Below are 26353 nucleotides of genomic sequence, written 5' to 3'. Positions count from 1 at the left end.
AGGAGAAAAATACTCTCTTGACAAAAATGAAATATTTTTAAAATTCTCTGAGTGTGTCAGAAATTTCTAAAAAATACTTCCAAAGTCTTTTTGGTAGCTCAATAGCTTTCCGTTTTCTTATTAGTAGACAGTTTGTTGACAAGCCCTGCCAGTCTAACTGAAAAACCACTCTGTCAATGGTGAGGAAGAAGCATCTGTCCTATCTTTAAAGGTTGACCAGAAGGTATATCATAACAGATGTAGCATTCACGTTATTTCTTTAACAGAGTGATTTTAAAGCCAGCATTTTCCCTGGGGTGTCTCTCCTGTTCTTTTTCCATTCTTCAGCTATACTATGTTATTTATAGTCCACCTAGGAATTTGGAAGGATCTTCTCCTTTATCAGTTAAATTGTAGAGCTATTCCTAGCAATTGACAGTCCACTTACAAGCTCACAGCAGAAAGTTGGTGAAACACCGCAATAAATTTGTTCATCTTTTTCCCATTAACTTTTCCCCTTATTATTTATCCTGTGGTCATCATTTGACTAGAAGCAACTGGTGCATATTTCCAGGTCAGGTGATTTGTAAGGTCCACTCTATTCCCTCCTCCTGGGCACTTTATTCTTCTAATGACACCACACAAATGCCAGAACAACCAATCCTATGATATGGTCTGGCTGTGTCCCCATCCAAATCTCATCCTGAATTTTAACTCCCACAATTCCCACGTGTCATGGGAGGAACCTAGTGGGAGGTGATTGAATTATGGGGGTGGGTCTTTCCTGCACTGTTCTCATGATTGTGAATGAGTCTCATGAGATCTGATGGTTACTACTGGGGGAGTTTTCCTGCACAAGCTCTCTTTTTGCCTGCTGCCATCCATGTAAGTCGTGACTTGCTCCTCCTTGCCTTCCATCGTGATTGTGAGGCCTCCCCAGCCATGTGGAAGTTTAAGTTCATTAAACCTCTTTTTCTTCCCAGTCTCAAGTATGTCTTCATCAGCAGCGTGAAAACAAACTAAGACACCTATCTATGCATTACACTTTTGGAAAACAAAAATGTAGCAATTCTCAAATCATGATGCCACTGGGCTTGCAATCTCACAACAAAGCAGTGTCACCAACCAATACCAACTGTGGTGAGAAACCACCCACTTAACCCATGATCAGAACATCCTGAGGAAATGTAGCCACTTCCCTAAAAGAGCCTTCCGCTGGCCCTGACCCAGTCCCAGATGCTCTGAACTTCAGTATCCACTGCTGTAGAATGGGAATAATACTTCTCGTTTAAGGTGGTTGTTGGAATTCAAGGAAAACACTCATGAAACTAAAAATGACAACAATTAACATTTATTAAATACTATAAGAAATATACTACACAGTATATAAATGGTATTTATTATAATCTGTGAAATACATTTATAGGGATTATCCTATTTCTTAATCAGCAGTAAAAATTAAAAGCTAGTCACAATACTAGAACAAAGAGTGAAAACACTTAGGCACAGTGGCTCACGCCTGTAATCCCAGCACTTTGGGAAGCCAAGGCAAGAGGATCACTTGAGACCAGGTGTTCTAGACCAGCCTAGGCAACATGGTAAAACTCCATCTTTACAAAAAATACAAAAATTAGCTAGGCATGGTGGTGTGTGCCTGTAGTCCCAGCTACTTGGGAGGCTGAGGCAGGAGGATCACCTGAGCCCAGGAGGTCAAGGCTGCAATAAGCCATGATTGCGCCACGGCACTCCAGCCTGGGTGACAGAGCAAGACCCTGTCTCAAAAAAACTAACAAACAGGGCCAGGCACAGTGACTCATGCCTGTAATCCCAGCACTTTGGGAGGCCAAGGCAGGTGGATCACCTGAGGTCAGGAGTTCAAGACCAGCCTGACCAACAAGGTGAAACCCTGTCTCTACTAAAAATACAAAAATTAGCCGGGTGTGGTGGCAGGCGCCTATAGTCCCAGCTACTTGGGAGGTTGAGACAGAAGAATTGCTTGAACCCAGGAGGCGGAGGTTGCAGTAAGCTGAGATTGTGACACTGCACTCCACTTACACACACGGAGCAAGACACCATCTCAAAAAAAAAAAAAAAAACTTAAGGATGAAAACTTCCAAAGCTAAAAAACCTGAAATTCACAAATGTGAAATCAACACATAATCAGAAAATTTTCCACAAATGCTGTCTGATTCCACTTACATAAGGTACCTACAGTCATCAAAATTTATAGAGACAGAGAGTAGAATGGTGCTGCCAGGGAATGGAGAGTTAACTATTTTAATTTACTTTTAATTGTTTAATGAATATATAGTTTCAGTTCCACAAAATGAAAAGAGTTCTGGAAATGGATGGTGGTGATGGTTACACAACAATGTGAATCCACCAGCAGGAATTAATACCACTTAAAAATGGTTAGGATGATAAACTTTATGTTATATGTATATTGAACAAAGTTTTAAAAGAAAACTTTTCAACCTATAATTTATATCCAGCTAAAGTATGAATCAAGTGTTAGGGTAGAAAAAAGTAATTTCCTGACACACAAAGCTCAAAAAAAATGTATGTCCTAAGCACTTGTTCTTAGAAAGCTACTGGTGAGGGCCAGGTGCAGTGATTCATGCCTGTAATCTCAGCACTCTGGGAGGCCAAGGTGGGCGAATCGCTTGAGGCCAGGAGTTCGAGACCAGCCTGGGCAACCAGCAAAACCCCGTCTCTACAAAAAATACAAAAATTAACCAGGTGTGGTGGCATGCGCCTGTAGTCCCAGCTACTCGGGTGGCTGTGGCGGGTGGATCGCTTGAGCCAGGGAGGCAGAGACTGCAGTGGGCCAAGATGGCAACACAGCACTCCAGCCTGGGCAATGGCGAAACTCTGTCTCAAAAAAAAAAATAAAACTATAACAACAAAATAAGGTAAAACAAGATGAACAAAAGTATGCCAACAAAATAGAACACTAAACTAAAAGTGAGAAAAACAGGGACTGGGCATTGAATACAGAAGAAATAAAGGGACGTTCCCAGGACGATAGTGATGCAGCAGATTGAGGCAGGAAAAGGGAGGGCTCTGAGAGGGAGGTTTGGGGTGCAAGCTGTGGGGAAGATTACATGGGAAGGAGGGATGTGACTACAGGCAGGAGTGAACCCATGAAATGAGAGAGTGTACAGACTGCTGTCTCAGTGAGGCTGAAGAACGATTACGGTTTGCATACATTAGGAAATACACTAGGAGAGCTGGCGGCTGTGGTCAAAGAGATTTCAATGAGTGGCTTTGAAGATAAAGCAGCTCATGATAAGACAAAGTTCCTATTTGGGATCTCGGAAACTTTTTTTAAAAATGTATTCCTCCATGCATTCCATGAAGAATTTGTGGTTTGCAAAACATGCTCGCTGTTCCTCTGGGTAGGAATGCTGAGAAATTTTGAAGTAGAGAAGAATGAAGGGAGCTCTCATCATCTGACTTCATTTTTCTCAGGAAAATAACAGCTGAGGTCATCTCCTGGGAGCAGGAGCAGGGGGAGCATGGGTGGTGTGGGGTCCTTGAGGAATAAACGATGCTTGGAACAGGCCAGTTAAGAACACAAACCAACCAACCAAAGAAGCATACAAGGATTGTGAGGGCAGCTGAAGGCCCACTGAGGCCAGAACAGCACCAGCTGCGAATGAACCCAAACGGCATGCTGCGTCCAAGGTTGGCCCAGGAGGGCTCAGCAAAGATGTTCTCACATCTGCCTGATGCTCATTTCTGCCAACTAAAAAATCCTGTAAAAGTGCATGTATACACAAGGAGACACATTCAAGAATAATCAGGGTAGAACTGTTTGTAAGGAAAAAAGTGGAAATAATCTAATAATGTCAGCAGAGAAACAGATAAACTGTCGCTGATTCATGCAGAAGTGAAGACTATTCACAGCTAAAATGAATGAACAGCCAATATCAGCATGGATAGATATCAGAACTACAAAGGTGGGGAAACGAGCCAGCACAAAGCATAGACATGCTATGAAGTCATATGTCCTTTATGTAAATTTATTTATTTATTTATTTATTTAGAGATAGGGTCTCACTCTGTCGCCCAGGCTGGAGTGCAGTGGCACAAGCTCAGCTCACTGCAATCTCCACCTCCCGGGTTCGAGCAATTCTCCTGCCTCAGCCTCCCAAGTAGCTGAAATTACAGGTATGCACCACCATGCCTGGCTAAATTTTGTATTTTTTGGTAGAGACGAGGTTTCACCATGTTGGCCAGGCTGGTCTCAAACTCCTGATGACAGGTGATCTGCCTGCCTTGGCCTCCCAAAGTGCTGGAATTACAGGTGTGAGCCACTGCGCCAGGCCATTTATGTACATTTTAAACACACACATGAACACATATACAGTAAAAGAACAAAAACATGCTAAGGCAGGATACCCACCACTTCACAGAGTGGAGGGCAAAGGACTGGGAGGACAGACTTCAGCTATATAGTTTACTTAGTTAAACATCTAAGTAGGGAGTCCATTATCAATGTTTAAAATAGTCATTATTAACTCTTTAAAATTTTAACAGAATTCTATGTAAGTTAGAGAAATGAGAGGAAATGGCTGAAAGAGCACTAGACTTAGAGTCAGGAGAACTCGGCTGTAGTCCCAGCTTCTCCACTGACCACTCGGCCTTGGGCAATCATCAGCTTCTCCAAGGTCCTGTTTCTTCATCTGTTAAATGAGGGTAATGATTTTGTCCAGGCCAACATTCAGACTTTCAGATTCCTGCCAAGGAATCTAACCCAAAGTTCTCCGCCACGCATTTACAAACACTGGATTACAAGAAACAATATTCATGGAGGAATGCCTGAAACAGAGTCCACCCATTCCTGGATGTTGTCTTTGGATCCTGTCCAGCTGCCAGGGAGCCGTGAACCTGAACTGCATTGTTCTACCCCTTCAGAGAACTGCTTTTATTAAAATGTATTTCAGTGTGATCCCACAAGCCTTACTATGCAGGATATGATAGGAAACAGTCAAGAGAAACCTACCATTGTACTCTTTCTACAGGAGTTCGGGAGTACACAGCCCATAAACCAGTGTTCCTTTTATGAGAACATGCTATGGAAAATTCTCTCAGGTCTCAGTACCAAGAAAAACTGTGATCCTAGGCAACTATTCTTTTAATTTAATGAACATGTTATTTTTATAAACAAGGTTTCCCTCCCTTTTTTGGCTGCTACAGCCCATCTCTAGCAACTACAAATGACTTTATAGAAAATAAGTTGCTTTACCACTGTCTGCATCCACCTATCCCTATTTTTCCTTCATTCCAATGTCCTCATCTATTTTTTCTTCTATAGAATTTTATGTTTCTCTATAAAGTGCTTCAAACTTTTCCCGGGAATAAGAGAGGATATAAATAAATTAAGTCACAGACTTTCTGTAAGGACAAGATGATTATCTCATTTAGTATGTAGCATGTTGAAATTACAAAATTGTAATGAAATTTTGTAATGAAATTACAAAAATGTAAATTTTTTCTAGGTTTTTTTTTTTTTTTTGGAGACAGGGTCTCACTCTGTCACCCAGGCTGGAGTACAGTGGCACAATTTCAACTCACTGCCACCTTTGCCTCCTGGACTCAAGCCATCCTCCCACCTCAGCCTCTTGAGTACCTGGGACAATAGGCACACACCACCTGCCCAGCTAATTTCTAAATTTTTTTTTTTTTTTTTTTTTGATAGAGACAGGATCTTGCCATGTTGCCCAGGCTGGTCTCAAACTCCCAGGCTTAAGTGACCCATGCACTTTGGCCTCCAAAGTGCTAGGATTACAGGTGTGAGCCACCCTTCCTGGGCCACAAATGTAAATTGTTATTCATTGGTGAGAAAGAAAAAATTGGTAGTAGAAAATGGAAATTTGGCCAGGTGCAGTGGCTCACGCCTGTAATCCCAGCACTTTGGGAGGCCAAGGCAGGCAGATCACAAGGTCAGGAGTTCAAGACCAGCCTGGCCAATATGGTGAAACCCTGTCTCTACTAAAAATACAAAAAAAAAAAAATTAGCCAGGGGTGGTGGCGGGCGCCTGTAGTCCCAGCTACTCTGGAGGCTGAGGCAGGAGAATCACTTGAACCCAGGAGGCGGAGGTTGCAGTGAGCCAAGATCATGCCACTGCACACCACCTAGGCAACAGAGCGAGACTTCATCTCAAAAAAAAAAAAAAAAAAAAAAGAAAGAAAAGAAAATGGAAATTTATGTGCTTTCAATAAATGAGATTATCTTAATATTTCTCAATGCCATATCACTTGAAGACAGCTAGATTCCAGCTGTAAGCTCTAGGAAGAGGCCTAATTTGTAGACAACATGCTAAAGCATCCCTACGGAAAACACAGGAATGACTTTGTGACCTACTATCATTTCTGCCAGATTTATGTCCCATCACTCTTGAACTAAACGTGTATCACCAATAGCCGGAGTCCCATAGAAAGCCTGAATCAACAGAGTCTTGCCTACAAGCAACAGATTAACAATGTTTCTAGGGTAGTATGGAACAGAGTAATGGAGAGTGAGAACGTAGTGAGGGCCATAATGAATTATTATTCATAATAAAAATATATTCCTAAGGACACTTTACATCAAAGAATATATTTGTAATGATTATACTCCTGGTGAATATACTTATTCTGCCTTCCCTCCATTCCCTCATTCTGCCCCTCAATCTCCTCTCTGGGAGAACAGCAGTCCAGGCTCTGCAGTGTATTTTTATCTACCTCTGCCCCAGCACACTCCCATTCCAGCAATGCAAACACATGTTATTTTATAATGGCCGGATGCAGTGGCTCACACCTGCAATCCCAGCACTTTGGAGGCCACGGCAGGAGGATCGCCTGAGGCCAGGAGTTCAAGACCAGCCTGGGCAACATAGCAAAATGCCATTTCTAGAAAAAAAAAATTGTTTTTAATTAGCAGGGCATGGTGGAGCATGCCTATAGTCCTAGCTGCTCAAGACGCTGAGGCAGGAGGACAGTTTGAGCCCAGGAGCTTAATTAAGGCTGCAGTGAGCTATGACCCTATGATCACATCCACTGCATTCCAGCCTGGGCACAGGAACAATGCCCTGTCTCAAAAAAAAAAAAAAAATTCCATAAAATGCCAGCACATTAAAAAGAAAAAGTCCATCTTAAACATCACATGCATCTTCAAAAAGCTGTTAAAACCATCTTATCTTATACAAACTGTTTAAACTTTTAAAATAGAACTGAAAAGAAACAAATAATTAGGTCAGTCTGTCATTGGGTAACTTGGCTCGAGGTGAACTGGCCTTTTTCCCCAAAGAAGTAACTGAGTAACTAACAGATCACTCATCTCTGCTCCCTACTCCAGGAATAATCTCAGCCCTGCATCCCAGCCAAGCTGGCTGGAGCCTTGACTCCCATCGCCTAGCTCGTTAGACCCTTCCAGGCATTTTAAGCTGGAGTATACCACGGACATCCTTGCATCACTTAGAGGATGTACATCCTGAATGTTTAGCTTGTCCAGCTAACAAGGAGAAACCCACTCCTTAGACTCTCCACACTGAGCCTACCCTGGCCCTGTGAAACAGATTCTTCAGATTCCAGATTCTAGTCCTGTGAGAAGGGCTGTTTTGCTTGCTGTTTTATCTTTATTATGTAGCATAGTGTATGCCATATAGTTGCTACATAATAGATGTTTGAGAAAAGATTTTTAAAAAGAATAAATTAATAACTTGAGCAATGTTGTTGAAGAAAGTTTCTCTTTTTTTGAGACAGGGACTTGCTCTATTGCCCAGGCTGGAGTACAGTGGCACGATCTTACCTTACTGCAGCCTCAACCTCCCAGGCTCAAGTGATCCACCTCAGCCTCCCGAGTAGATGGGACTACAGGCGTGTGCCACCACGCCCAGCTAATTTCTTAATTTTTTTTGTAGTGACAAAAAAATAGGTCTCACAATGTTGCCCAGGCTGGTCTCGAGCTCCTGGACTCAAGTGATCCGACTGCTTTGGCCTCCCAAACGGCTACCATTAAAAGTGCGAGCCACCGCACCTGGCCAAGGACACCATTTCTATAACCTTCAGCTTCTCCGTGTAGGAAGCCCTTCTATTAAATTTTTTTTCTTTTTCTTTTTTTTAAAGAATTTAGTGCTAGAAAATACTTCATTTCCTTTGAGAAATGAAGAATGGGTGTCTGTTGTTGTTTTCTTTTCTAAAAATAAGAATCATATAATTAATGTTCCTTTTTCACTTTGGCTGCCCCAAAACACAGGGCTAACTTTGAGGTCTAACTCTAGTAACTGTGTAGACCCTCACTGTATTTGTTTTTCTCTGGCCTTTGTATTATGTTTTGTTTTTACTTTTGACTGACATATAATATCTGATCTTATATGTATTTGTGATCATCTTAAATCCTTTGTGAATAAAAGAGAATGAATAAATTTAAAAACTAAATAAATAAAACAGCCAGGCATGGTAGCCCTAGCCTATAGGCCAGCTACTTGGGAGGCTGAGGCAGAAGGACTGCTTAAGCCCCAGAGTTCAAGGCCAGCCTGTGCAACATAGTGAGACCCCTGTCTCTACAACAACAAAAAAAAAAAAAAGAAAGAAAGTACACCAAGGATTTATTTTTTACACACACACAAATAAAAACAGAAATAATACTAAAAATAATTTTTAACCTCGGGTCTTCATGAGTCACAGAATACAAAAAAGAAGTTGCAATTCCTTCCTTGGATATCTTCACTTGAATTGCTTCTCTTTCTTCCATTTTTGACAATTTTTTTTTCTCCCCAAATGACCAGAATTCTTAGCCATGGAAAACTGAATTGACTTCAAATATCTTCCTGGATGTATTTTAAGGTAAAAATGCCAATTTCTGCTTGTAATGTTTTTTTTTCCTTGGGTTTTCAAGAAGAACATGAAACTACTCTGGAAAAAACTGCTCTGAGGGGAAAAAAGGTTGGGGGGAATGGAGGAGCTGTGAAATTTACAGAGTTGAACTAGTCCTTCTGAGCTGTGGTCAAAATGGTTTCAAGTACAGCTGGCAAAATTCTGAGAAGATAAGAAATGCTCGGGGAAAATCATGCAGGATCTCACTGTAATTATAACAGTATGTTTGTCAAGCATTTGAATAATATAACTGCACGAGCATTTTTACACGTTTCTGTTGTGTAGCATTTTCCCACTGATGAAGGATTGTTATTTTAAAATTCCAAACACTAGTCTCCCCAAGATATTTAAAAGAAATATCTCTAAATTTGAAATGTTTGGCAGCAAACACTTATGACAGCCAAAAATATGTTAGCTGTTAAAATCAGAAGTTTGTTTCTGAAACAAACTATTTCTTGAGAAAAATATTTGCCAATTTTCGTGGCAGCTGCAGGGATGCTTTCACATGCAGAAATTAATTTATTATTACAAATGGGCAAAGGCAGAGTGATTTGCTTTTTCCTTTTGGCCCACACTACTATAACCGACCCAAATTACACGTGCTTTTATCAACAGAGGCACCAGCTGCTGCTTGGCCGGGACCCATTCTTTCTCTTTAACTGTGTTCCCTTACAGAGGAAATTAGCAAAAGCAATCTTTTTCAGATAAGGTCTGTTTTGTCTTGTCATGTCCAAGTCTCACTACAGCCCCAAATCATATATATACATATATGATTGTAACGGGGGCCAGAATGTCACCCCAAAATATTCCTCTTTGACATAAAGGTTATTTTGAGCTGAAGACAACCGAGAACAGCAAGCAAGCTCTAAAAACAGACCTTTCTTCTCTTTGTAAAGGAAATTTACATGTATAAAGGAAATTTCCATTTGTAAAGGTGTCCCCCTCTGCTGCACCAGGAAAAGGGGGATGTCTCTTAACAATTCCCATCAATGAAGAAGGCACTTTAATCTCCAAGACAAACCTTACTAACAACCCCTGTATATCACACATTTCCTAGTCACCTTCCCATAAGTGACTCCCCTTTTCCAATGGCTGGCCTCTTCTCTACACTTCGTCATCCTTTGGTATATAAGCCCTCAAGTTCTGACCGCCTCCTCGTGCCACATTTCTTTGTGAACTTTCATGCCTACGTAAGTAATTAAAACTGTTTTTTTTCTTGTTAATCTCTTTTGACAGTTTAATTGGCAGGGCCTCCAGCCACTGAACCTAGGAGGGTACAGGAAAGAAGTTTTTCCTCCCCTACAATTGCTGAGCTTCTTGCTTAATTTAGAGGCTTTCCATCCCAATTTTATTCTAACATGACGGCGTAAGATAAATATTATAAAAATATAAACCAAATTCATGAAGAGCTGAGAGTTCCAGGGGTGACAGCAATCAGTCATTCTCATTTAACAAATACCAGTTGAGTGCTTACGACTTGCCAGGCACTATATCAGGCACTGGGGTGCAAAGATGAATAAGCGGGAAATGCTTTCTAGAGACAGGAACAGAGAGGGGCATGAACAGCAATAACTAACTGCCTGGAGAAGTCCAAAAAAGCAAAGCTTGTCATATCAGGCATAAAAGGAAAAGGAGCAATTTCAATCTTCCTAACCTCAAGATTTCCCCATTAAGGCAGACAGGACCTAGCAAATGTAGTTTGGGGATGGGAAGGCTGCCAGGATAAGTGAGCCTAGTCAAATTAGAAATCATTAACAAGCACAAAAACAAGTCCATTCCTCTAATCTACTGTTGGGGCTCAAAAAACTGTACTCCCAAGTGAAGGCCTCAGAAGCAAAGTTTCTCTCTGACCACCTGCTCTCCTGTCTCCCTCCCCTCATTCTCTCCAGAGGCAAGCCATGGAAACTGGAATCCCTCTTCATCAAGGTGGGTCATAGAAATCAGAACCCCATTTCCCTAAAGCCAGAAATAAAACCTAAAAACATTACAACAAACTTCCCCTTGCTTTTCTGTGTAAGAACTGGCCATAAAGACATTCTCTGGCCTACTTTGTTTGATTGTGAGTCCTAAGACCCCTTAATAGCCGAGCGCAGTAGCTCACGCCTGTAATCCCAGCACTTTGGGAGGCTGAGGCAGGTGGATCACTTGAGCTCAGGAGTTCGAGATCAGCCTGGCCAACATGGTGAAACCCTGTCTCTACTAAAAATATAAAAATTAGCCAGGCATGGTGGCCCACGCCTGTAGTCCCAGCTACTTGGGAGCCTGAGGTGGGAGGATCACCCCAGAGCACAGCAGGACGAAGCTGCAGTAAGCCAAGATCACATCACTGGACTCCATACAGCCGAGGTGACAGAGCGAGACCCTATCTCAAAAAAAAAAAAAAGAAAGAAAGAAAGAAAGACAAGACCCAACCACTCCAGAAAGGGGCCCTGCCCCATACCTGGATGGAAGGAATACTACACAGAGAGGCCAAGAAGAATTTGAATGAATTTCCCCCTCAGTCTATCTCTACTAGATTCTATCCTTTTTGTCTGATCATATTAATACACGGTTGTCCATGCATCAAACCACAGCATAAAAATGGATACTTCACCCTGAGTCTTTGGGCCTTCATTCTGAAGACTCTCATGTCATGTAAAACTGTGACTAAATAGTGCAGTATGGGCCGGGCACGGTGGCTCACATCCGTAATCCCAGCACTTTAGGAGGCCAAGGTGGGAGGATCACTTGAGCCCAGGGGTTTCACACCAGCCCAGGCAACATAGGGAGACCCTCTCTCTACAAAAAATAGAAATAATTAGCCTGGTGTCATGGCCTGCATCTGTGGTTCCAGCTGCTCAAGAGGCTGAAAAAAAAGAATCCCTTGAGCTCAGGAGTTTGAGGCTAAAGTGAGCTACGATTGTGCCACTGCACTCCAGCCTGGGCAACAGAACAAGACCCTAACTCCAAAATATAAATATTTTAAAATAAAAATAATACTTTAATAGGAGAATTATTAATTATACTTTAATAATAATGCTTAGTATGCTTTTCTCTAGTTAACCCCTTTCCTCCCCTACACCACCACCACAACAGAGCCAGTGGTTAAGAAATGTATCCAGCTATTTTTAGAGGATTTTTAAAAATACTGTAAGTTACATATACTGTAAGGACAGAAAGTCGAACTGTCATTCAATTTATTTTCTACAAAATGGAATATACATTGTATTTATTTTAAGACGATTTTTGTACTATAATAAAAGAGGAGCTTATAAAAGTAATTTTTAATGTTCCAGAAAACTACAAAAAAACAAAAACTATACCCATAGCTTCACCATCTAAATGCCACCAGTGAATTTTTAGATAATTTTTGTCTTTATCATAGGTCTTTACCTTTTTTTTTTTTTTTTTTTTTTTTTTTTGTATTTTAGTAGAGACAAGGTTTCACCATGTTGCCCAGGGTGGTGTCGAACTCCTGAGCTCAAGCAATCCACCCGCCTCGGCCTCCCAAAGTGCTGGGATTACAGGCGTGTGCCACCGCGCCCGGCCTACTTTGTTTTTACAGAGTTGTAATTATACCACAATTTTTTTGGTTCTGCTAAATATTAAGCATCAGTATTTTCATGTTCTTAATCTCTACAGAAATAATCTTAATGCCTGCATTACATCTTGATGGTTCATAAAAATTTACATTGGAAAAGAACGACAAGGATTAGTCTCCTAAAACATCTCAAGAAGACAAAGGGTAGAAAATGTTCTGTTACTGTTTAGCTTTCATTCATTTTTACTTGTCAATAATTTACCCAAAAAGTATGAATGTGCAGTTTGTATGTTCCAGGCACTACACTGGGTAGTCAGCAAGATGGGATATAGGGTACCTCGCTTTACTTGATTCCCGGCCATTGTCACCACTGTGCTTTAGCTCTGTGCTGTGCAAATTAAATAAAATAATTAGGCAAGTGATACTATGAGGCTAATTTCCAGGAGGGTAGGAATGGTGAATGGGCAGCAGTAACAAGGACCCAGGCTCATCCAGGCTAGAATATAACCAAGCCTGGCCTCAAGATCCCAGCTCATGGTGAGAGAAGCAGGGACCAGCACACACAGCTGCTGGCTGGCTAGCCAGTGAAGGACGGTGCCCCCCACCCAGGCCTGGGATACCCAAAGCCACACCAAGTGCAGTCTGGGAAGCTGAACAGTCTTATGAGGGGGCAATACCATGTCTTAGAATCACTCCTGGACTGGTGGCTTCGCAGGCCTGAGTTTGGGCCCTCATTCTGCCCCAAGCTTGTACAGAACGTACTGAACATACTTGGTCCCTAGTTTTCTCATCCATAACATAAGGGTGGAGCTAGACACTACAAGCCCTTCCAGCTAAATAAGTGTAATTTTATGACACTATAAAAACCAAGACTCGGCCAGGTACGGTGGCTCATGCCTGTAATCCCAGTACTTTGGGAGGCCAAGGCGGGCAGATCACTTGAGGTCAGGAATCCAAGACAAGCCTGGCCAACATGGTGAAATTCCATCTCTGCAAAAAATATAAAAATTAGCCGGGCATGGTAGCACACTCCTGTAATCCCAGCTACTCAGGAGGCTGAGGCAGGAGAATCACTTGAACCCAGGAGGCGAAGGCTGTAGTGAGCCAAGATGGCACCAATGCACTCCAGCCTAGATGACAGAGCAAGACTCCATCTCAAAAAAAAAAAGCAGGACTCACAGTAGTCCACAAAAGCACCAAGTCCAACCATCTCACCGATATTAAAGCATATTTCAAATACTAGGAATGGGGGGGAAAAAAACCAGTTCCTTGCTGCTCTAGAAGTTACATATCTTCCAGTTCAGTTACTAAGCTCTTCTGGGTTGTGCTAAATCTTCAGTCTGGCTGGCAATGTCAGTAAGGCCAGGGTGAGGGTTGTGTCTCTGGATCCTCCTGAAGGACAATCAGCTGGGCTCTCTCTTTCCACAGCCACAGGCTGAACACCTTCCCCAGGGACCCACAGAGGGTGTAGGATCAGTTCAAACCTGGCTTCCTACTGGAAAAGTTAAGTGATGTTCTCTGACGGTATGGAAACTAGAGGGAAAATTCTCTTTAGTATTGAAAAACATCATTTCTTTCTCCAAATGATTATTATTTCCATACATTTAGGGTTTCTTTACAAATTCTTTCTTTTTTTTTTTTTTTGAGATGGAGTCTCACTCTGTTGCCCAGCTGGAATGCAGTGGTGCGATCTCGGCTCACTGCAACCTCCGCCTCCCCAGTTCAAGCAACTCTCCTGCCTCAGCCTCCCCAGTAGCTGGAACTACAGGCACAGGCCACCACGCCCAGCTAATTTTTGTATTTTTAGTAGAGACGGGGTTTCACCACGTTGACCAGGACGGTCTTGATCTCTTGACCTTGTGATCTAGCCACCTTGGCCTCCCAAAGTGCTGGGATTACAGGCGTGAGCCACCATGCCTGGTCACAAATTCTTTTTTTCTTTATAAATTCATTACTAATTAAAGAATGATGGCCAGTGGCTCACACCTATAATCCCAACACTTTAGGAGGCCGAGGAAGGCAGATCACTTGGTGCCAGGAGTTTGAGACCAGCCTGGCCAACATGGTGAAACTCTGTCACTACTAAAAATAGAAAAATTAGCCAGGCGTGGTGGAGCACACCTGTAGTCCCAGCTACTCGGGAGGCTGAGGCAGGAGAATCACTTGAACCCAGAAGGAAGAGGTTGCAGAGAGCCGAGATTGCACCACCACACTCCAGCCTGGGCGACAGTGCAAGACTCCATCTCAAAAGAGAATGAATAGTCCATATCATTTAAAACACAAAATTAATAAGGCTACTACTCCAATAAGTACAAGATAAATTCTGTCAGTTGAGACATCTAATTACAAAATATAAAATTGATATACATCCAGTAAATAAACTTTGCACCTAATAATTGACTCTGCACTTAATAATCACACAATGTATCTTAAAATTACATTGTTTTACCTACCTCTTAAAATCAAAGTCTATTATTTAAAAAAAGGAAGAAAATTCCACATAATAAACAAGTGGACAACAAAGCATGCATTTCACCCTGTCTTATATAAATTATAATCAATTATTCTAATAAAAAGTCATTACCTAGCTGAAGATCATAAAGCCAAAAGAGGACCATTAGCTCTCAATTACCTAAGCACACATCTTCCTGTTGGTACATTAGGGTCCTCATTCCTGGGCCAAGAATAGTAAACAGAGGTGGTAAGTTTGTGTGTTTCCCTGTATGTATGTTTTTGTAGGTAGTGAGTCCACCCAACAGTGCATTTTGAATGCTGTTTGAAAAACAAGCAGTAAGGATGTTAAAACTACTTTCATTCTGTGAAATGGCATCATTATCTGTGTTAGCACAACACAGGTGGGGTAGGGCTCAATCATTCTACTATAAAACAACAAGATCCCATACTGGCAAAAGAGGAGGGAGGAAGGCCGGGTCCAATTAAGAAAATCAGCATCTATTTAGCTCACATATTCTCGAGCTGTCTCCCTCAGCTTCAATTAAGAATTCATTAGACTATTATCTCCCCATGGGAAAGGACTACTATCCTTCATCTCGATGACCCTGGTACCTAACCGAAAACCTGGCACACAGCTAGTAGTCAATAAATGCAAGCTGAATATTGTTGAATGCGTATATAGCTAGCAGCATAACTACCTCAACATCTCCCACTTGAACATATTCAAAATAAAACAGGTTTACTCAGGATGCTGAGGCAGGATTGCTTGAGCCCAGGAGTTTGAGGCTGCAGTGAGCTATGACCACGCCACTGCAGTCCAGCCTAGGTGACAGAGCAAGACCCTGTCTCAAAAAAAATATATCGAAATTAAAAATAGAACAAGTAACTTCAGCTCTGGCCATTTGGGAGTTAAAGGGTCCAGAATTAATGTTTTTCTGTAAACAACAGAAAATTGGAAAAAATATAGGAAACAATTATGTTGAGGCTGCAACAGGCAATGCAAGAGTGCCATCCTTCAGAGAAGGGAAATGGACAAGGTGAGCCCCATGATTGTCTGTGCTCCCCACCTGGAAACAATTTCCAGACCTAAGCACATCAAGGGACACCAAATAGAGCCTTGCCAACTTCACGGAGAGAGATAGTGAGAAAGGCCCAGATTAAAGAGTAGAGAAGGAAGCAGGAGTGGGCAGAAGAGAAAGTTGAGTTGCAAAGCAGGCTCAATAATTGCCTCTACTAACCCCATGGTGAGCTCTGGAGGTAACATGGCTCTCAGAGTTGTCCTAAGTTGGGCCTAGATGGCTCAATCTTCCTATTCCCACCTCATTAGTCCCTGGATGTGGGACCCTCCATCTCCATCCTTTGAGTAAGGTGGTTCACTGCAGCTGAGGCAATGGCTAAAGGGGTCACTCCCAAGAGGCTGGGCACCGAGTCTTTCTTTGAAGCGAATCTTGACAGTAAACACAGCATCCACCACATTAAGCTCTGAAAACCATTGCTCTAGCTGCTTCTCTGCTTAAAATATTTCAAAGGTGGCTGGGTGCGGTGGCTCCTGCCTGTAATCCCAGCACTTCGGGAGGCCGAGGTGGGCGGATCACAAGGTCAGGAGATCGAGACCATCCTGGCTAACCCGGTGAAACCCCATCTCTACTAAAAATACATATATATATATTTCAAAGGCTTCCTATCAACTGCATTTAAAATTCAACATCTGGGGCCTTCCTACTTCATCACTGTCTTTTGACACTCTCATAGGCCCTAAGCCTACAAACACAGCCAAAGAATCGAAGCTCTCCTTAAGGCCCCAGGTTCTCTCTCACCTTCCCGTCTTTGCACACACTCTGTCACCTATCCCATCCACGTGGACAACTCCAACTGACCCAGGGAGAGTGAGGTGATCGGCCTTGGTGCCCACTACACACCCCGTTGCCACAATCTCAGTGTATCTACCACACTTGTCTCAGACACATCTCCATGTCTGAGACCTCACTGCGACCTAAGCTCCTTACAGTACCGCTTTCTTCTTTGTATCCAGTTCCAAACATCAAGTCTGATGCAAAGCAGGTACCAGGCAGACGTGCAAGGAGTTACTGGACAGATGGACGGACAGAATCATTAAGCACTCTCAACGAGTAACTCCTACCTTTACTCTTTTCTTAGTTTTTCTGTCTTCAGAAGAAAAGCCTTTCCTACAGGACTCAGGTCATGCCAGTGAAACTGCTCCAAGTGCCCCCGGAAGGCTTCTGTAGCAGCGCTGGCCTGCTAAGTCTAGAAATTCCACCTTCTCCACTGTGGTCTACGACAGGGCCTGCTTTCTCCATTTTACTTACCCTCAATACTCCAGGAGGGAAAACAAGCTTAGGGCGCCCCTCTGGCCCTGACATCCAGGCTGTGGCTCCTCTCTAAGCTTTGCCCTGAGCGGCTTTCCTTCATCTCCTGGGCCACACCAAAGGCCCGCCTCTCAGCTCTCCCTGGGTCACCCATCACCACCCAATGACTCTGCACAAAAAAAGTTTCTTCCTGAGGGCACAATATATTTTTTCCTTTCAAAAGGAGTTCACACTTCCCCAACTCCCCTCACACCCATGCAAAAAAAAAAAAAATTCACCAGCTTCTGTATTATAAGCAATATAACCAAGGCTACATTTATATTTTAGTTCAGAAAACTTCAAGTTGTGTCTGGAACAATTTTTCCCAAATTCAAATTCAAAATAGCCCTGTAGAGGAGGGAACTTATCATCCAATATAATTTTTCTTGTATTTTTAGCCTTGATTTACAGGCATTTCCTCACATCAACAGTACAATAAAGGCCGGGCGCAGTGGCGCACACCTGTAATCTCAGCACTTTGGGAGGCCAAGGTGGGAGGATTGCTTGAGCCCAGGAGTTCAAGACCAGCCTGGACAATATAACAAAACCCCATCTCTACAAAAAAATACCAAAAAAAGTTAGCCAGGCGTGGAGGTGCACGTAGTCCCAGATCCCTGGGAGGCTGAGGTAGGATCATCTGAGCCTGGTGATCAAGGCTGCAGTGAGCCATGATTGCACCACTGCACTCCAGCCTGGGTAACAGAGCAAGACCCTGACTTTAATAAATGAATAAATAGGCCGAGCGTCATGGGTCACGCCTGTAATCCTAGCACTTTGGGAGGCCAAGGCAGGCGGATCACTTGACATCAGGAGTTCAAGACCAGCCTGGTCAACATGGCAAAACCACGTCTCTACTAAAAATACAAAAATTAGCCAAGCGTGGTGGCATGTGCCTGTAGTCCCAGCTACTCAGGAGGCTGAGGTAGGAGAACCACTTGAACCCGGGAGGCAGAGGTTGCAGACAGCTGAGATCATGCTACTGCACTCCAGCCTGGGTGACAGAGCAAGGTTCCATCTCAAAAAAATAAATAAATAAAATGTAAAAGAAAGAACTGAAGCATATTTGCCAATAAATACCACCTAATTCATTAAAAAAAAAAGAGTGCTTACTATGCACTAAGCATTTATATACATTATGTCATTTAATCCTCATAAAACTTCTCTGACATGGATACTAACCATATCAACAATTTATAGATGAAACCAAGGCTCATGGAAGTGAAGTGCTTTATCCTAAGTGGCTCAGCCACTGTGTCTCTGAGCTCCATCCTGAGTCCAAAGTCTCAACCTCTATTTCATATAATACCAAAATAGGATGATCAAGATAAGTAACCTTTCCACGAGTAACTGTTTTTTTGGTTTTTTGTGTTGTTTTTTTTTTTTTCTGAGATAGGGGCCCACTCTGTCACACACACTGGAGTGCAGTGGCACCATCATATCCCAGACGCAACCAATCCTCCCACCTGAGCCTCCCAAGTAGCTGGGACCACAGGCGTGTGACACCACACCCAGCTAATTTTTTTTTTTTTTTTTTTTTTTACTATGTGTAGAGATGAGTTCTCCCTATGTTATCCATGCTGGTCTCGAACTCCTGGACTGAAGTGATCCTTTCACCTTGGCCTCTCAAAGTGCTGGGATTACTGGTGTGAGCCACCACTCACCCGGCCTCCACATGTTACTCATTCAGTAACATTACTACTTGTTTTTAATCAAGAGTGATAGAAATTCCTTGACCTCATAAATACAATATATGGAATATGTTTTAAGTTTTCTTTGGTGAGTTAACACCATTATTAATATCAATTACTATACTCAGCTCTAATTAAAACCATAAATGGAATTTTAGCTGCTCACCAATTCATCCTAATGATGACATTATTCAAGTTGACATTTGTCAGGATGCAAAGAGCTGACTGCTTCTCATCCCCCTTTCCGTGTTCCCATACCATGACCACAAGCAGGCGGCTGAGCTTCCACTTTCCACTTCCTCTGCTATTACACAAGGATCTACGGCTCCACCTGCATCACAGAGCTTGCTAGAAGGCTCAAATAATTCACACAAAGCATGACCAATAAACTGGAAACTGCAGCAGGGTTGTAGGCCTTATTATCTCTCCTCAGTGAAATGCTTGGATTTTAAACTCTTCCTTTCAAACACTATTCTAAAGAGTAATAAAATTCCCATAAGGCTAACAGTCTCCATAATTCAATAGTCTATCTGGCTGGTCAATCAGAAATATGTTACAGGTTCCAATAACAAACATCAGTAATACTGCCATTGTTCTAATGGTTTCTGCAATGCCACAGTACTAAGGCTATGCAAAGCTTGTGTTTCTCCGAGTGGTGTTGAATAAGCAACATCTTATCCACTGGACATCCGCATGAAATGAAGCAACAGATTCCTGATGTGGCAGATTAATTAACTAAGGGAGAAATTAAATTTGGGTTTTTTTTCTAATTCTTTAGAAATATATATATAATTATACATTTATATAAACAAAATTTTCCATAAATATATAAGTATATATAAAAATATATGACACATAAATTAATCTGTATTATAACTCTAACTCAAAAGATCAGATTGTTTTGTTTTGTTTATTTATTGTACAGACAGGGTCTCACTATGTTGCCTAGGCTGGTCTCAAACTCCTGTCTTCAAACGATCCTCCCAAAGTGCTGGGATTACAGCCGTGAGCCACTGTGCCTGGCCCAAATTTTTATTCAATAGCAATATCCCACAAAGTAACTGAAGACAAACAACCATCCTGGTGATAGCTTCATAGGTAATTCAAAAACATAAAAGTTTCCTTTGGGGCATGGTGGCTCACACCTACAAACCCAATATTTTGGGAAGCCAAGGCGGGCAGACTGCTTGAGCCCAGGAGTTCAGGACCAGCCTAGCCAACACACAGAAAACCTGTCTCTACAAAAAAAAAATTGCCGGGCACAGTGGCTCACACCTGTCATCCCAGCACTTTGGGAGGCCGAGGCGGGCAGATCACAAGGTCAGGGGTTCGAGACCAGCCTGGCCAGTATGGTGAAACCCTATCTCTACCCAAAATACAAAAAAATTAGCCGGATGTGGTGGTACATTCCTGTAATCTCAGCTACTCGAGAGGCTGAGGCAGAACAAATTGCTTGAACTCGGGAGAGAGAGGTTGCAGTGAGCCGAGATCGTGCCACTGCACTCCAGCCTGGGTGACAGAGCAAGACTCCGTCTCAAAAAAAAAAAAATTTTTTTTAAATTAGCCAGTCACAGTGGCACATGCCTGTAGTCCCAACTACTTGGGAAGCTTAGCCTAGAGGACTGCTTGAGACCAGGAAGCCAAGGCTGCAGGGAGCCATGATTACACCACTGTACTCCGGCCTGGGCACCAGAGTGAGACCCTGTCTTAAAAAAAAAAAAAAAAATTAAAGACAATAGAAAATATTAAATAAGAAAATACTAAGATCAACAGAATCCGATGTTGATATTCAATAGGAATGTAAAAATATAAATATATATGCATATAAACAAGCATTAAAAGTACAAAAATAAAAATAAAAATAGTTGTGGTAGTTGATGTAACATAGAATTCTTTTTTTTTTAACATAGAATTCTTATTCAAAGTCTTACAGCATTATTGCTACCTCATCTTCTAAATGAAAAATATGTAACCCACACATATTTTTTTAAAACCACTTCAGCCAGGCATGGTGGCTCATGCCTGTAATCCCAGCACTTTGGGAGGCCGAGGTGAGTGGATCATTTGAGGTCAGGAGTTCAAGACCACCCTGGCCAACATGGCGAAACCCTATCTCTACTAAAAATACAAACATTAGCCAAGCGGTAGCAGCACACACGTGTAATCGCAGCTACTTGGGAGGCTGAGGCAGGAGACTCACCTGAGCCTAGGAGGCGGAGGTTGCAGTGAGCCAAGATCGTGCTACTGCACTCCAGTCTGGGCAACAGAGTAAGATCCTGTCTCAAAAAAATTAAATAAATGAATAAAATAAAATAAAATAAAACCACTTAATGTCAACCCTTCTATCAAGTGAAATAAGAAAATAAATAAAATAAAATTTATAAAGTTCTCATTCATAAAATAAAACATAACCAGAGAAGAAAATGTTTTCTTAAGAATGTGACTTGTGGTTAATAAAAAGACTAAACCTAACTTTAGAGATTTAATTTCTACGCAACTGCGATATCCTTTGCTGGTTGGTGCTATAAACCCAAGTATCCCCACTATAACCTTGGCTCATTTGTTGAATGCTCTTGTGTGCTTTTTCAGACTAATTGAAGAATTTAATCTTGCGGTATTTGTAAAATATGCTATCTGTGGATACCAAAGGGAAAACACAAAAATACTTTTGTCCTCTGTTGCTTATTTATCTGAATAGATTTACTTTTCCTCCTTTGTCTCAGGCTGGGGCAAGTGAACTTTTGGAAGCCCCTTTGTTCCTTACTAAAGTTACATATTACCACTCTCCCTTTCCTATCTGTGCACAATTAACGGTCAGCCAGATCGGCTTTCCCACCCTCCCAGCTTCCTTCATAGGATACACCAGTCGCCTGGGCCTTTCCTGGAAGAAATGAACAGCTACACACTATTTATGGTAACGGTCAGAATTCAAGGGATGGAGACCCTTTGTGGGCTCCGACTGCTTCTCCCAAGGATTCATGGCCTCCTGGATCTCTGCCTGAGTCCTTAGTCTACCCACAGTTCAAGTTCACTGGGCTGATTCTACTGAAGAATACACAGAGGTTAATTTTCAGAGGGTCAAGTCTTCTTTTCCTGCCTTGCTAGAGGAGTCATTCTCTACAAAAACAAAAAAAGATTTTTAAATCAATCTTCTGATAAAACTTGCACAAAAGGAGACTTTTCAACGTCTTTTGTTATTGAGATAAATTAGCCCAACTCAAGGTTGGGGTAGATCATGGTATGGTTCTTCAGTTTCTCCCATTACAGTCTTCTTGGCTCATGAGGCAGTTTGTGCTCCTGTAAACTCCTTAGCACGTACCAGCACACCCAAATGAGCTTTTTTTGGTAAAGACAGGGTCTTGCTATGTTGCCCAGTCTGGTCTTGGCCTCAAGCAAGCCTCCCACCTCAGCCTCGCAAAGCACTGGGATCAAGGCATGAGCCACCACACCTGTACAAACTGTATCATTTAATGGCTTCAGACAGATATTTAAGAGTTATGCCTAGATTTTTTTCTTTTTTGATCACTACTTTTAAAAGGGGCTTCAAACCGAGTGCTGTGGCTCACGCCTGTAATTCCAACACTTTGGGAAGCTGAGTTGGGTGGATCACCTGAGATCAGGAGAGTTCGAGACCAGGCTAGCCAACATGATGAAACCTCATCTCTACTAAAAATACAAAATTTAGCCAGGCCTGATGGCAGATGCCTGTAATCCCAGCTACTCAGGAGGCTGAGGCGAGAATTGCTTCAACCTGGGAGGTGAAAGCTGCAGTGAGTTGAGATCGCACCACTGCACTCCAGCCTGGGTAACAGAGTGAGACTGTCTCAAACAAAAAATAAAAATAAAAATAAAGAAAAAAATAAAAGGGGGCTTCAACAGCAGAAACAAAATGACCAGAATCTAGGGAGAATGCCTGTCAGCAAATGATTGTCTTGATTCTTGTGTGGCCCCAAATATGAGATATTAACCGACTTCTCTAGACAATCAACCAATCCTCCCCAGCTCCCCGTAAAGGTGTTCACTGCCTCCACAGGAAAGCCTCTTACCAGGGCTACAGGCTTTATTGGGTTGTGTGGGTGTACCAAGTACAGGCCAGGGAGATCTAGACATGCCAGTCCCACAGGGTGGAGATCACGATCATGTTGCCACAGGTGCCATTTCTTATTCACCCACCCACTCACCATCCAAAGAACACCATGTTAGGCTGGGTGTGACAGCTCAAGCCTGTAATCCTAGCACTTTGGGAGGCCAAGGCAGGTGGATCACTTGAGGCCAGGAGTTCAAGACCAGCCTGGGTAACACAGTAAGACCTCATCTCTACCAAGAAAAAAATTAACCTGGTGTGGTGGCACACACCTGTAGTCCCAGCTACTCAAGGGAGGCTAAGGTGGGAGGATCACTTGAGCCCAGGAGGTCAAGGCTGCAATGAGCCATGATGATGCCACTGCACTCCAGCCTGGGCAACAGAATGAGACCCTGTCTCAAAAAAAAGTTTTAACTTAAAAAAAAAAAGTGTACCTAATGCAAATGACCTTGGCTATAAAATACAGAATGCCACACCTTATAGACAGTCATAAAGTAGAACTGTCAGGGAAACACAGGAAAAAAGACACAGACACAGAGATTAAGAAAGCAAAGAACACACACCTAGGGAACACATCTACTCATGAAAGATAATGCCGCTTTGATCCCCAACTCCACTGTTAAATATCAAGCTCCACTTGCTGACTTTCAACATTCCTATGAGAAGCCCAGAAAATCAGAATGGTGTCACTTTACAACAGATCTTCAGAAGCATTCCATAATTCTATTTCAATCACAGTATTAAAATGTGGAGATGGTTCTCATTTCCACTCCAGTGGTTTTCTTAATCTCTACTATGGCAAAATACGAGAATGTAAGTAACCAAATTAACCACCTCTCAGCAGGAAAAATGGAACTGCTCAGAAATCTCCTGTTGTTACAAATTGTTCCCAAAAATCCTCCTGCCAAACTTTTGACCTATTCCTCCTAAACTTGGAAGTGAGTGGTAACAAACTTAGAAAGTAAAGTTTTAGCTATGAATCATAGTTCCTATTTTGACCAAAGTTCTAGGTTATAGGCCTCTCATTTTTTTCTCCAAGTTCAATGGGCCTGCTATTTTTTTTATATGAAAGCAGTCATGGTGCACCTTTTTGTCTCTCCCTGAAGGCTTCCCATAATCTATTTATAGGGCTGGAAGTTTTCCAAACCCAAACATAATTTATTAACGAAAGTAGCTGTGCCATTTTTGATGACTGACAATTTTGGTCTTGTTTCTCTCTTATCCCAAGGGAAAATCAATTGCCCAGCAAATTAATGTATCCCTCATCCTTTCATCCTTAGAGACCAACAATCAAAACTGATTTAGTCTCAATTGGTCTATTTCTGGCTCTGAGTGGATGTTAATCCTCAATAACAGGTCTGTTGGACTAAGTAACAGGCTGGGTATCCAGGGACAGTGGTTTCTGATCTGTCTTATTTGTTCCCTGACTCACTGGGAGGCTCTGAACAACTCACTGTATTCTCTCGGTTTATTTGATAAGATTAGCAATGCAGTTAAAAGAAACATATTTGGGGGCTGGGTGCAGTGGCTCATGCCTGTAATCCCAGCACTTTGGGAGGCTGAGGTGGGCGGATCACGAGGTCAGGAGATCGAGACCATCCTGGCTAACATGGTGAAACCCTGTCTCTACTAAAAATACAAAAATTAGCCGGGCGTGGTGGTGGGCGCCTGTAGCCCCAGCTACTCGGGAGGCTGAGGCAGGAGAATGGCGTGAACCTGGGAGGCGGAGCTTGCAGTGAGCGGAAATCACGCCACTGCACTCCAGCCTGGGCAAAAGAGCGAGACTCCATCTCAAAAAAAAAAAAAAAAGGAACATATTTGCTTGTTGCTTGTTTTTTTTAATTAAAAAAAATATAATGGTATCCACTACTGCAATTAAATAAGATTTTGTTTGTTTTTTGAGACAGGGTCTTGCTCTGTCACCCAGGCTGGAGTTTAGCAGTATGATCATAGCTTACTACAGCCTTGAACTTCTGGCTCCACCTCAGCCTCCCAAGTAGCTGGAATTACAGCGGTGTGCCACCACACCCACTAACTTTTTTTTATTTTTTGTAGAAATAGAGTCTCGCTGTGTTGCCCAGGCTGGTCTCAAACCCCTTGGCTCAAGCAATCCTCCCATCTCAGCCTTCCAAAGTGCTAGGATTACAAGTGTGAGCCACCACATCCAGCCGATTAAATAAGTTTTAAACAACTAGCTCAATCCATAGTCACCAAACTCATACCTGTACCTTCATAAAACAGGTCTATCATAGTTTAAACTGGAATTGCTGGGGTGATCCTGGTCCACAGACCTCCCTAGAGTACAGCCAACTCAATCAGAGGAGCCTTTAAGATGCACCCCTTGCAACATGCACTTTGGCCAGTCTCCCTTCTGCCCTGGGGTTTCTGGCATCAAGTCACTGGTCTGGGAACCTTGAAGAACTGCAGAGGGCAAGAGCAGGCTCTTCCACCTGGGCAGTGACGCCTCCCTTTGGCCCATACACTGTTGTCCCTCAAATATACCTCTTAAGATTCGTGCCAAAAGACAGAAAAAGCAATTTACTATAAATATCGGCATTTCAAACATTTTATTTGTTATTGTTTAATATGTGAAGGTATTTCCCTCCATGACTGGCTGAGGTTGACAAGTGTTACTCACTTCATTTTTTTTTTCTATTCTGTTAGTCTCCAACAACATATTTCTACATCACCAATCCCCTTGCTCAGTGTCCCATAAAGGTCTCTGTTTCCACAAACGCAGGCAACAGCATGGGCGTGCTAGTCCAGGAATACCACTGCACCTCCTTCACCCCAAGCTTAACTTCCCAGGAGAAGGAGGAAGTGATGGTGTTGGAAGAGAGCCCTAAAATGTTGTCATTGTTATTGTGAATCTTTAAATAGAACTTAGTATCTGTAAAGGGTTTTGGGAATCATCTTTACTCACAACTGTTCATAAAGATGCTATAAGAAGGAAGGGCCATTCTGTTAGCTCTGGTCTTTGATTTTTATCTATATCGCATGCTGCATTATTACATGAAACTGGGCCTCATAAAGTAAAAATTATCCTGCTAAAATAAAATCAGGATTCCTTAAAAATCAAAGACTTGAAAGTTTGGCAAAGTGATGCACACCTGTAGTCCCAGCTACTTGGGAGGCTGAGGCAGGAGGATCACTTGAGCCCAATGGTTTAAAGCTTAGTGCACCATGATCACACCTGTGAGTAGCCACTGCACTCCAGCCTGGACAACATAGCAACACCCCATTTAAAAAAAAAAAAAATCAGAGGTTTGAATTTTTTTTTTATCCATGTGATCATGAAGAAGATAAAATTAATTTAGATGACACCATCTCTGAGAACTCTGCTTGTCTCCTAGTGATAACACCACACCCTTTGTACCAACAACAAAATGTCTTTAAATAC

The 26353-nt window shown here is 42.3% G+C and overlaps 1 protein-coding gene across 9 annotated transcripts in view; it reads right to left on the bottom strand.

The window, feature by feature from the left end:
* The window catches only part of SYNE2 (spectrin repeat containing nuclear envelope protein 2), a 368901-nt gene that overhangs the window by 320584 nt on the left and 21964 nt on the right, over nucleotides 1–26353 (bottom strand). The gene's annotated exons all lie outside the window — the stretch shown is intronic.

Source organism: Pan paniscus, chromosome 15 (assembly GCF_029289425.2).
Source record: "Pan paniscus chromosome 15, NHGRI_mPanPan1-v2.0_pri, whole genome shotgun sequence".
Taxonomy (NCBI): Eukaryota; Metazoa; Chordata; class Mammalia; order Primates; family Hominidae; genus Pan; species Pan paniscus.
This window is presented reverse-complemented; position numbering and strand designations above follow the sequence as displayed.